Here is a 12,254-nt window from a genome sequence, read left to right on the forward strand (position 1 = left end):
TTTTTATGTATAAACATAGCACAGGTCATTTGATGCTAGACTAATTACTAATCTAAAAAAACATTTAAGAACAAAATATTTATATTAATGGGAAATTAAATAATTAATAACTGACAGTGCAAAAGAAAACCCTGAGTAGAGGAAAACAAGAAAATCATCATTTCAAAAATTGTCATGTAGATTGGTGGGCAGAATGCAGGTGAAGTGGTTCTGTTAGTAACAGAACCACTGTTACTATATTACACCATAACACACAAGTGATGGGGTGTCAGAACCCGACACTGGGCAACAAGGGGTTAAGGGATTATTTTGGGTTTATCCAGCCCCGCTCCACTCAACCTGCAGCAAATGGTCCATCTGCTGAAGGAATTAAAAGACTGGGAATTAGGTCATTTGGGTGGCAGAGCTGGAGGTGAGACCCAGCAGTGCAGAGCTGAGAAGAGGGAAATCTAAAGGCTCTGACACAGTTGCCCAAAAGGGCTCTCTCTGGGAGAAGGGAGAACCCACCCCAGAGACAATCAGAGAGGGAAGTATTCCCCTTTCCTGCGTCTGTGGACCCTGGACATTGGAAACCACCTCTTACTTTGGTTTGGACTTCCCCAACAGAGGAAAACCTTGGACTAAGCTGACCCAGGAGGGGAATGAGAGGAAGAGGCCCAGGGAGGACAGCGTTAAGCAGGCTTGGTTGCCAGAACACCAGTAGCCCAAAAGTCCTGGGTCAGAGCCCAGTGGAGTGGGAGGGCCCGGGTTCCCCTCCCCACAATCCCCTTGGCAGTCAGGAGTTGCGACCTTGACCACTAGTCCATGGTCCCCAACCAGACACCAAGTGAGGACCATTACAATGTAATGGATGAAATCCTGGCCCCACTGAAGCCAATAGGAGTTTTGTCATTTACATGAACGGGGAAGGATTTCACCCAGTACCTGTTAAAATGACAGATATCATATAAAAATATGATTTGTACGCTGTAGGACAGAATGAGCTGGAGTCAAGTTTAACTTCTATATATAATGTATTTAAGATATTATTTTGAAAGACAAAGACTTTCCACTTTTCCTGGAAACATGCAGTTATACACGCATTGTATGTGTTCATAATGTTCAAGAGCATCCAACAACTGATATTCATTTTTACTAATATCTAGAAGAATTAATTTATATTTAAAATGTGGCTGTTCTTACTGCAAAGGAAATGTAAATAACATACAAAATAAGGGAACATACTGTGTGAAAAGGATTTCCCCAATGTATTCTGTAGAATTTCCCCAATGTATTCTGTTTAATATTTACTCCTGGCATGTTTTCTTATACTTCTCTCTTTATAATGGATGCTAGATATAATGTACAATAATTGAAAATATGGCTGAATCCACTATCATACCTAGCCTTAGAGAATTTTTTCTCCTTATTGGTCTTCCTTGAAATCTTCCACAGTTTATCGTACTCACTGTTTTATAATTATATTTTTTCTTTCTTTCCTTGCTTATACATTCAGAATTGGAGCTATTACTTTGCTGCTTTGATTTTTACTTTAATATGGTAATTACTTTCTAAATATTATCTATAACAATGTACAGAGCCAGCCTGAGTAATAAGGCTATAATTCATTTAAGGATTTGTGGTGCCATTTGTCAGTTGCTTAAACATCAATCTCAACAAATAAGAAATCTGCATAACCCCTCAGCTGAATTATGATCCTGAGTGCAGCAGGAGGCAGTGCTTTATTCAATAACACTAATTCTAAGTCAGGATGTATAAACTATCTTTGTAGCCTATATAGAAAAAAATAATGCAGTATGAGACTTGTTTATAGTCCTGCATATCCCTGAGCCTAGAATTTATCAACTAATTATATGGTACAAGTGATAGCTACAGTCTATGTTTTATGTCCCGTTGCAGAAAGTCAGTTATAAAACTTCTTTAAAACTGCTCCCATCAAGTTTTGCTAATTGATGGTATATATGTCAGTGACGGAGAAAGAGCCAATTTTTCATGAGTCTTTTACTTAAAATAAAAAAAAAACTTGCCAAGATAGCAAGTTCAGGCCTTCCTAACAATAGATATACTTCCTTTCACAACTATGAGTGAAGGGAGGAATAATGCCAGATTTTCTGCCTACTACATCTTCATTTTTAGAAAGGAACTGCAGTGATTTCTACAGACATTAATCAATTCTCCTACTAAACCTGGGTTTGAAACTCAGCAAAATTCAGTAGTTTCACTTCGCACAGGTTCATGCTGACATTTTGCCCACACATGATCTATGTAAGCTTAGACGTTGAATATCATCTAGGGTTTGGGGTGCAAACTGACCAAGTTCCACTTGTTGGTGTGTCAGAATCATGCAACACCATGAACTTTGCATCATTTCAGTGCTGAAATTAAAATATAACCTCTTTTGCCAAATACTAGCTTCAAATTCCAGATCTGAACCAATGCCTTGGCTCTAATTCAGGTTGTATTTAAAATAAGCTACATAGAGTCCAATTTTCAAGCTCTGCTGCGAGCAAGACTCAAAAGGGGGAGGGCGGGGGCAGGGGTGAACCAGACCCTGATATAAACTTTTTATGGGATTTCAACATCATTGAATCTCAATCCAAATTTTGTCTTTTGGCCTCACAGCTGAACTACAAGGCTATATCTAATCTGGATCTGAGTGACAACTCTTCAGTTCTTCACTAATGATTACTGATGTACATTTAGAAGTCTTTAAGATCTGATGGTCAATGTGAAAGTGGGAAGCAACCTTAAAACTTTACCTTTAGTATTTTTCAGACAATTCCTAATTGCAAACATTTTCCTGTTGCTGGATTCTTCAGCTCACCAGCTGGCTGCTTGGTTGCATAGCAACTTCTTTTTCTGTCTCTACCGCCCAGAATCAAAAGACTGTGTTGCATAAACTAATTGAAGTATTTCTTAGATTAGAAGGAACTAAATTCATGCAGCCTGGCTGGCATGTTGTCACCTGATCCTAGGCTTCTACCTTGACAAAGACTGATACTCATACCCCTGAAATCACAGGTCTATAATTTCCCATTACAATATATGACACACAAACTAAAAGAACATTTAAGGTTGCAAAGTCAAGCACTGGAAAGTTAGGAAGTGCTAAAATTAAGTTAATCTGTGCAACCTTAATTTGGCCCCTTGTGTTTTTACATTATAATACAGTCTTTAATTACAGACTCACGTATAGTACTTTTTCCATAGAACATCTTCCGCATTCAGTACAAAGAATGGACAGTGCTCACTCAATGAGCAGCTATTCAATATTTTGTTTTGATCATTGTTCAGGGTATGTCCTATGCCTTATATACTGCACATTACTCAACACCCCCCACCCCCTTTTGAAAACAGAATTATTAATTTTCTGGTGGGCTTTTCCACGCAGCTCATTACTATAGTAGCTGAGTGCTTCACAAACATTAACTTATCTTCACAACACCTCTGTAGGGGGAGGCAGTAGAATTATCCCCATTTTGCAGATGGGGAATTGAGACACAAAGATTAAAGTAAAAATACCCACTAAGTTTGGGTGCCCAATTTCAGCTGCCTAAGATCTGATTTTTTTTCCAGAGTACATAGCATTATATAGCACTTTATATGTTCCAAGCATAGCTCCCATTGATTCTTATTGCAGCTGTGACTGCTCAGCCCTTCTGCAAATTGATCTCAAGTCAGGCATCAAGAAAATGAGGCGTCTATAACCTCATGTGACTCACCCCTGCCCCCACCCTCCATGGAAACTTTAGTTTAGTGACTTGCCTGGCATCAAACAGAACTCTGTGTCAGAGGCAAGGATAAAATCAAGTTCCCCAGGGCAGTATTCAGCTGCCTTACCAATGACACCATCCTATCTCTTCCTGCAGTCCCTTGTGTCATTCACTACACACCTTTTGGTTACTGCAACTAATGAGGCAGGCATAGGCACCAACTCCATGGGTGCTCCAGGGATCAGGCACCCAAGGGAAAAAGATAGGGTGTGCTCAGCTGTTGGGCTGGCACCGATCAGCTGTTCAGTGGTTAGCAGGAGACGCTCAGGAGCAGGGCCACTGAGAGCGGGTTCGGGTCCTGGTGAAAATATTTTTTCAGGCCCCCCAGCAAGGGCGGACCAGCTAAACAGGGCTGACGAAGCCAGGGATGCTGGGCCCCAGGCCCCCTTCCAGACCACTGGGCCCCGGTAATTTGTACTCATAGACTCATAGACTTTCGGGTCAGAAGGGACCAATGTGATCATCTAGTCTGACCTCCTGCACAAAGTAGGCCACAGAACCCTACCCATCCACTTCTATAACAAACCCCTAACCTATGTCCGAGTTATTGAAGTCTTCAAATTGTGGTTTGAAGACCTCAAGCTGCAGAGAATCCACCAGCAAGTGACCCATGCCCCATGCTGCAGAGGAAGGTGAAAAACCTCCAGGGCCTCTGCCAATCTGCCCTGGAGGAAAATTCCTTCCCGACCCCAAATATGGCGATCAGCTAAACCCTGAGCATGTGGGCAAGACTCACCAGCCAGCACTCAGGAAAGAATTCTCTGCAGTAACTCAGATCCCATCCCATCCAACATCCCATCACCGACCTCTGGGCATACTTATCTGCTGATAATCAAAGATCAATTGCCAAAGTTAAGCTATCCTATCATACCGTCCCTTCCATAAACTTATCAAGCTTAATCTTAAAGCCAGATATGTCTTTTGCCCCCACTACTCCCCTTGGAAGGCTGTTCCAGAACTTCACTCCTCTAATGCTTAGAAACCTTCGTCTAATTTAAAGTCTAAACTTCCTAGTGTCCAGTTTATACCCATTTGTTCTTATGTCTACATTGGTACTAAGCTTAAATAATTCCTCTCCCTCTCTAATATTAATCCCTCATATATTTATAAAGAGCAATCATATCCCCCCTCATCCTTCTTTTGGCTAGACTAAACAAGCCAAGCTCTTTGAGTCTCCTTTCATATGACAGGTTTTCCATTCCTCGGATCATCCTAGTAGCCTGTCTCTGAACCTATTCCAGTTTGAATTCATCCTTCTTAAACATGGGAGACCAGAACTGTACACAGTATTCCAGGTGAGGTCTCACCAGTGCCTTATATAACGGTACTAACACCTCCTTATCTTTGCTGGAAATACCTCGCCTGATGCATCCTAAAACCGCATTAGCTTTTTTAACGGCCATATCACATTGGCGGCTCATAGTCAGCCTGCGATCAATCAATACTCCAAGGTCCTTCTCCTCCTCTGTTGCTTCCAACTGATGCGTCCCCAATGTATATCTAAAATTCTTATTATTAATCCCTAAGTGCGTGACCTTGCACTTTTCACTGTTAAATTTCATCCTATTACTATTATTCCAGTTTACAAGGTCATCCAGATCTTCCTGTATGATATCCCGGTCCTTCTCTGTGTTAGCAATACCCCCCAGCTTTGTGTCATCCGTAAACTTTATTAGCACGTTCCCGCTTTTTGTTCCAAGGTCAGTAATAAAACGGTTAAATAAGATTGGTCCCAAAACCGATCCTTGAGGAACTCCACTAGTAACCTCCTTCCAGCCTGACAGTTCACCCTTCAGTATGACCCGTTGTAGTCTCCCCTTTAACCAGTTCCTAATCCACCTTTCAATTTTCATATTGATCCCCATCTTTTCCAATTTAACTAATAATTCCCCATGTGGAACCGTGTCAAATGCCTTACTGAAATCGAGGTAAATTAGGTCTCAAAGAAGGAGATCAGGTTGGTTTGGCACGATCTACCCTTAGTAAAACCATGTTGTAATTTGTCCCAATTACCATTGACCTCAATGTCCTTAACTACTTTCTCCTTCAAAATTTTTTCCAAGACCTTACATACTACAGATGTCAAACTAACAGGCCTATAGTTACTCGGATCACTTTTTTTCCCATTCTTAAAGATAGGAACTACGTTAGCAATTCTCCAGTCGTACGGTACAACCCCTGAGTTTACCGATTCATTAAAAATTCTCGCTAACGGGCTTGCAATTTCATGCGCCAGTTCCTTTAATATTCTCGGATGAAGATTGTCTGAGCCCTCCGATTTTGTCCCATTAAGCTGTTCAAGTTTGGCTTCTACCTCAGATGTGGTAATATTCACCTCCATATCCTCATTCCCATTTGTCATCCTTCCATTAATAAGGCTCCTCATTAGCCTTATTAAAGACTGAGGCACAGTACTTTTTTAGATATTGGCCCATGCCTAGGTTATCCTTAACCTCCTTTCCATCCTCAGTGTTTAGCGATCCCACTTCTTCTTTCTTTGTTTTCTTCTTATTTATATGGCTGACTTCCCCTGCTCAGGAGAGGGCGGATAGAAGTGAGTGGGAGGGGCGAAGGGGAGGGGAGGGGAGGTGATGGGGCGGAGTGGGGGACTAGAAGAGGTGGAGCATCTACCAGGAAAATACAAGTCAGAGCCTGTGAAGGCAGGGGTCCTACAGACAACAACCTCATTCACTACATAACCCTGATTTCTCCTCGGCGCATATCCACTCTGTTTCTTGAAGAAGACACAGTTCCTGTTGCAAAACATAGCATGTGATTATATAGATAAAGATAGACAATACCACACTGAATGCACACCAGAGGGATGCATTAAGATTCACAGGCAACCTTAATATTGGCATTACCTAACCTTTAAGTTACTGACTTAGCAATCTTAATGTTCTGTTAACATAGGTTGTTGTTTACATTTCTAGGTTAAAAAAAAAAGGAAAAAAAATTCTACCACATGGCATCATACTGACTTTCACCTGGTTCATCAGCAGGGATGAAAGCAGAGTTGACCAGAGGAGGATGATTCTGGTTTGCAACAGTTATCAAGATTTTGACATTTGTTTTTGTTCCTCACTGGAATGAAAAAACAAAACCTTTCAAATATTTCCACAAAAGGAGAATTTATCAAAATTGCTCTTTTCTCCTTGAAACTGTCAGGTCTTTGATTCTGGTCGCGCTCTCTCTCTCTCTCTCTCTCTCCGGTCTGAAGTGACCATCTGGTCCTCAGAAGGCCTGGACCTCAGAAACCTTCCAGACAAAATCTTCATTGAAACAGATATGTCCCCATGAATTATTTCAGCTTCAACAAAACGGGATATTCCAGCAAAAATACATTTTGGTAAAAGTGTTCCAATCAGCTCTAATTGGAACCTGTAGATCCACTGTACAGATCTTAGAGACTAGCAATTTTTGGGGGGCATAAGCGCTTGTGGGCTATCACCCACTTCATCAGATGCATGGAGTGAAAAATACTGTAGGCAGGTATAAATATACAGCACATGAAAAGATGAGAGTTGCCTTAGCAAGTGTGTGTGTGGAGGTGGGGGGGGGTCAATGCTAATGAGGCCAATTCAATCAGGGTGGATGTGGTCCATTCCCAACAGTTGACAAGAAGGGGTGAATATCAACAGAATATCCTGTCTCCTCATCCCAGTCCCAGTCTCCACTCCTCAGGCTTCTCATTTCCACTCTCCTTGCATGCCCAGTCCTAGTCTTGGACTTTGGGCCCCACACGCAGGTCCCAATCTCAACCCCCCAACTCCTAGTCTCTACCCACCCCCAATTCACATTTGAAACCTCACCATTCCTAGTCCCAGTTCTCTTGCCCAGCCAGTTGCTCCCTTCTAGCTCCTCATATGATCTGCCTCTCCCCTCCCCCTCGGTTCCAGTTGTTCCATCCTCCACCCCATTTCCATGCCACCTCTGGCTCCTGATCCCAGACTCCCTCCCTGTATTCCTCATCCAATCAGGGGCAGCTCCAGGCACCAGCACGACAAGCAGGTGCCTGGGGCAGCAAGCCACAGGGGGTGCTCTGCCAGTCGCCACGAGGGCGGCAGGCAGGTTGCCTTCAGCGGCATGCCTGCGGAGGGTCCGCTGATCCTGCGGCTTCGGCGGACCTCCCGCAGGCTGCCACCGAAGGCAGCCTGCCTGCCGTGCTTGGGGCGGCAAAATACCTAGAGCCGCCCCTGCATCCAATGTCAGCTTTCTCTCTGACCTGTTCAATCTTTGTCCCAGTCTCTTTGCCCAGCCACTTTCAATTCCTCCCCCCTACACCACAGTTATGGTCAGATCTGCTTCCCCTTCCCTCAACCCCCTTTTACTGTCTCCTAGTCTCCTTGTCCAGACAGTCTATTCTCTCTCTTTCCCCATAAGCTTATATGATCTCAAAGCCCCACACCCACCTCAGTTGGCTTCCAGTCTCCTTGGCCAGCCACCCCCAGCTTCTCCTCTGTCCCCACCACCACCAGCAACCAGCCCCAGGCTTTTCTCTACCACTCAGTTCCCAGCCTCTACCTCTCCACCATTGGTTCCCAATCCCCCACAACTCCCAGTCACAGTTTCCCTCTTCCCCCTCCACCAGGGCCCTTCTCCAATCTCAGTCGTTTCCTTCCTTCTCTGTCTTCTTTTTATTCAAGCCCGGTGGATTTCTCTCTATGTTTCCTGGCTACCAGTAGGGGAGTCACTGAGAGCACAGAAGAGACTGGTTCCTTGCTCTCAGTTCCAGCGCTCTGCTCAGGGCAGCCAGAAACAGCATTTACATGGAAATTCTGCTTTGCATCAGCAGCTCTGGGCTACAGCATGCTCACTCACTCTGGGGATGGTGCATGTACAGTGCAGCCAGCACTAGGTGCTGTGAAAGGCTAGAGCATTCTCAGTACGTGTGGATTTTACGGTTTAAACTAAGTCTCTACTGAGCATGTGTCAAATAATGCTTTTCAAAGATTTATACTTTTGGTGCAAACTTGGGCAGATCTTTGTAGAAACAGCAAAAGGCACATTCCTGATACAAATGCCAGTGCCCTGCCAATTTCAAGTCCCAGATCAAAAGTGGGATGGTGCTAGACCTTCTCAAAGAAGAGAAAAAAAAATTGCCAGAAAAAAAATTATTGATAAAATAGTGGATTTCCCCTACCCTTGCTTCTCTCTCAGAAGTGGGTGAGCCATCTTGGAGAAATATTCCAATGCATTTCCACCTGACAGAGCCACTATGCATGGGAAATTTCACCCCCAAGCAGTTAGTTTGGCAAAGTTATAAGCCACTGAAAACAGGGTCTTATTATGGGAAGTGTCTGGCAACCTTAATAGGCAGCACTACCAGAACCACCTATCTGTAATATGCATATTGTCTGAGTTTGCCTTGTGCACTCAGAAAGACACATGAGGGGCCAGATCTTTAAGTCAATGTTAAAATCTCCCATTCTGGGAGCAGAGTTGGGTTCAAATTGAAATGCAACATGCAGCCAGTCCCACATTTTACTGTCACTGAATGTGAACAGACTGACTTTGATTTTAGGTATGGGTTGTAGGGTCTAGATACACAGCAGAAACAGCTCTTTCCTTCCCTCACACATACCTAATGAAGGAACTCTTTCTCCCATTGCCTCTGCATCAGCGCCTCCTTCCAGTGCCTCCATTCCTTCCTCCCCAGCATGCAAGGATTCCCTCCCATGCTCCAATATTCTCTTCCCTTTGCAAGCTCTCCTATTATGCTGCCTGTGCAGCCCACTGTCATCTTCTCTGCCCTTCCCAAAATGCTCTCCACCCACTTTCTCCCACCTTCCTTTCCACTGCCAACTTCCCCTCTCCTGTGCAGACAGACCCACCCTCAATTTCCCCTGCTACCTTCCTTTGCTATTCCTCCATGTAAGAAGACTACTACTTACTCCCTCTTTCCCTCCCATTACCGTGATCCACTCTTCCTGACTCTTGCTCCCTTTCTGTCTGCTCACAGCAGCAGACTTCTGGGGGAGAGGGTAGAGAACACACAAGCCATTGAAATATTGTGGAGGCTCCGCCCCTGTGTAAACACACACATCGGGGTCAAGGAGCAGGACGTGGAGGGGATAGACCAAGCCCAAGAGCAGAGAGGAACACCTGGGACACACATTCCTAGTCTGAAGCCACTCCCTCTCCCCGCACCTCCACTCTATCCCTCCAGCCCACCAGTCACAGGGAGCTTCCCCTGCACTCTTTTCACTTATTATTTGGGCTCTTTCCCTCCTTTCTTTGACTGAAGGAGACCAGGGGTCAGAAGTACACAGCTCAGCTCTAGCCCTCTATGAAGTAAGTCTCACACTGATCAGATATGCCTGCAGCACTGCAGTATTTCTGCTTTTCTCCAGAGAGCTAGAGCAGCATCAACCTCTGTACAGCCTTATGAAGGCTTGAGGGAAAACGCATCAGAAAATTCTGCTGGGGCCTAGCCTCAATTGCCCCAAATTACTGTCACTATGTTTCCAGAAGTTGGCATCGGGTATCAAGTTTGCTGACGAGGATGGTACAAACACCATCATGCTTAGTGAACAGCACTGCTGATTACAGCTGAGTGAATAATGCAACACATTTTCTTCCAAGGAGCTTACCTATATTCCTGGGACTCTGTCTGCTGGCAGCTCAGGGGGCGCCAAGGCAAACTCAGAGTCTGCCCGGCAACCAATAGGGAATGAGATGCCCCTCCCTGGGAGTTCAGGAAAGGGGAGAAGCCTTTTTTGAGTCAGTCTCGAGCCAGCCAGGGCAAGGGCAGGACTGGCTGTGTGGGGAGCTGGTGAGTCCCAGGCCTGCATGCAGGGTTCTCCCTGAAAACTGGCCTCTAGGGACCTGAAAGCAAGATCCCTCAGCTGGGCTTTTCCTTCTGATGATTCCCAGTTTGTAGAGTTTTGCTGGGAAACTCCCCCAGCCAGGCTGAGTTAGCCCTCCAGCTCCCTAGGTGAGACCAGTTGTTGGGGACGCACTTGGTATAACCCAGGTAATTCGGGAGAATGGAAGGCCATGAGAGCCGATGAAGTCCTCTTGTTCTGAGCCATAGTGTACCAGCTCCTCCATTTTGAGTTTTACTCCTCCATGTTTGACCTCAGGTTGCCCTTGTTGGGAGGGGCTACTTCTACTCCCTCAGTTGCTGGGCAGATTTAACCTTTGGGCAGGAAACTGAACTGTTACTAGGCAGACTTAGCCTTGGGTGGGGACTGTGTGAGTGACAGATCATGTTATAATGTGTATCAGTTTTGGTTCCAGTATAAATAGTTAGGTAAGCTGTTTGTTTGGCGCGCTTGATCTGAGTCCTGTGTGGCTCCAGGCGTCTTATCTGAGCTCAAATAAAGTTTAGTTACTTCTCACCCTGGTGTGTTCTATTGGTTGCGAAGCACACCGGGCAACGGACCCAACCGTTGCCACCCTCGGGCACTCTGTGCCGGCAACACAGTCACCACATGGTCAGCTCTGCTCTGCCTGCTAGTCCAGAGCTGCTGCCTGCTGTGTGTGTGTCTGGATGCTGGGCTAGGAGACTACAGTTTGGATTTTAGTATAGTTGTGTAATCTGCATCTTGAGCCCTGCACCCCTTTGTGGTGAGGGGAAATCCTGGACGAAGCAGTCTGATTCCTGCCTGAAGAGGATCTCTGTCAGCAGAGATCAGCTCCTCTGCAGTGACTAAGGAGTCCAGAGTCATCTCTGAACCTGAGGATCATTCATGGAGTTTGTGAGTGCACCATTTTCTAGTTAGGAAATTTGTTTGGGGACCCCCTGCTCCCTGAACTGTGTCCTGAAACCAGGGCTTGAGGGTTTGGGGACTTTACAACCTGCTGTGTATTAAACCTGTGGAGGGATTTACCACCTTCTCCCACTTGTGAGTCCTTTGGGCTACACTGAACCCAGTCAGCCACACTGCTAAACCACCGCAGAGAAGAATTTTGTGGGCATAGGTCATCAAGGGCCCCAACTAAGTATACGTGTACCAACGGGACTGTAATCTTACATTTGCTACCTCAAGTCATGTGACTGGGGAAAGTCACAGGTATTAGCAGCGCGGGCACCAGTGACCCTAAAAATAGTGTTTTACTCTGTTATGTATATTTGTTTCCTGTTTAATATAATTATTGTGTTGAATATATTGTATGTGTTTGTGTTATTTCTTGGAAGTCTCCAACTATCTAGCAAGTAAGTGGGGATTACCCTGGGTTACAGTTTTCCTCCTGAGCTGCCCTGGTGACCCTGCCAGGAAGGAGCAAGGGGGGGTGGAGGCACTACCAAATAAATTCACAGGAAAAAATAAAGAAGATACATCCTGCTGAGTGGGTGGCAGGATCCAGAAGAACCCAGGCCTGTCCACCAAAACCTGTAAGCAGATTGGCATTAACGAAGAAAACCTGGTGGAGAGGGAGCGCTACATATATATTTGAATAAAAATACAGACAGGACAGAGCCAGATACTGATGATTTCTAATCACAGATGGCCAGAGAATGAACCCCTAACTCTC

This window comes from Gopherus flavomarginatus, chromosome 8, assembly GCF_025201925.1.
Source record: "Gopherus flavomarginatus isolate rGopFla2 chromosome 8, rGopFla2.mat.asm, whole genome shotgun sequence".
Classification (NCBI taxonomy): domain Eukaryota; kingdom Metazoa; phylum Chordata; order Testudines; family Testudinidae; genus Gopherus; species Gopherus flavomarginatus.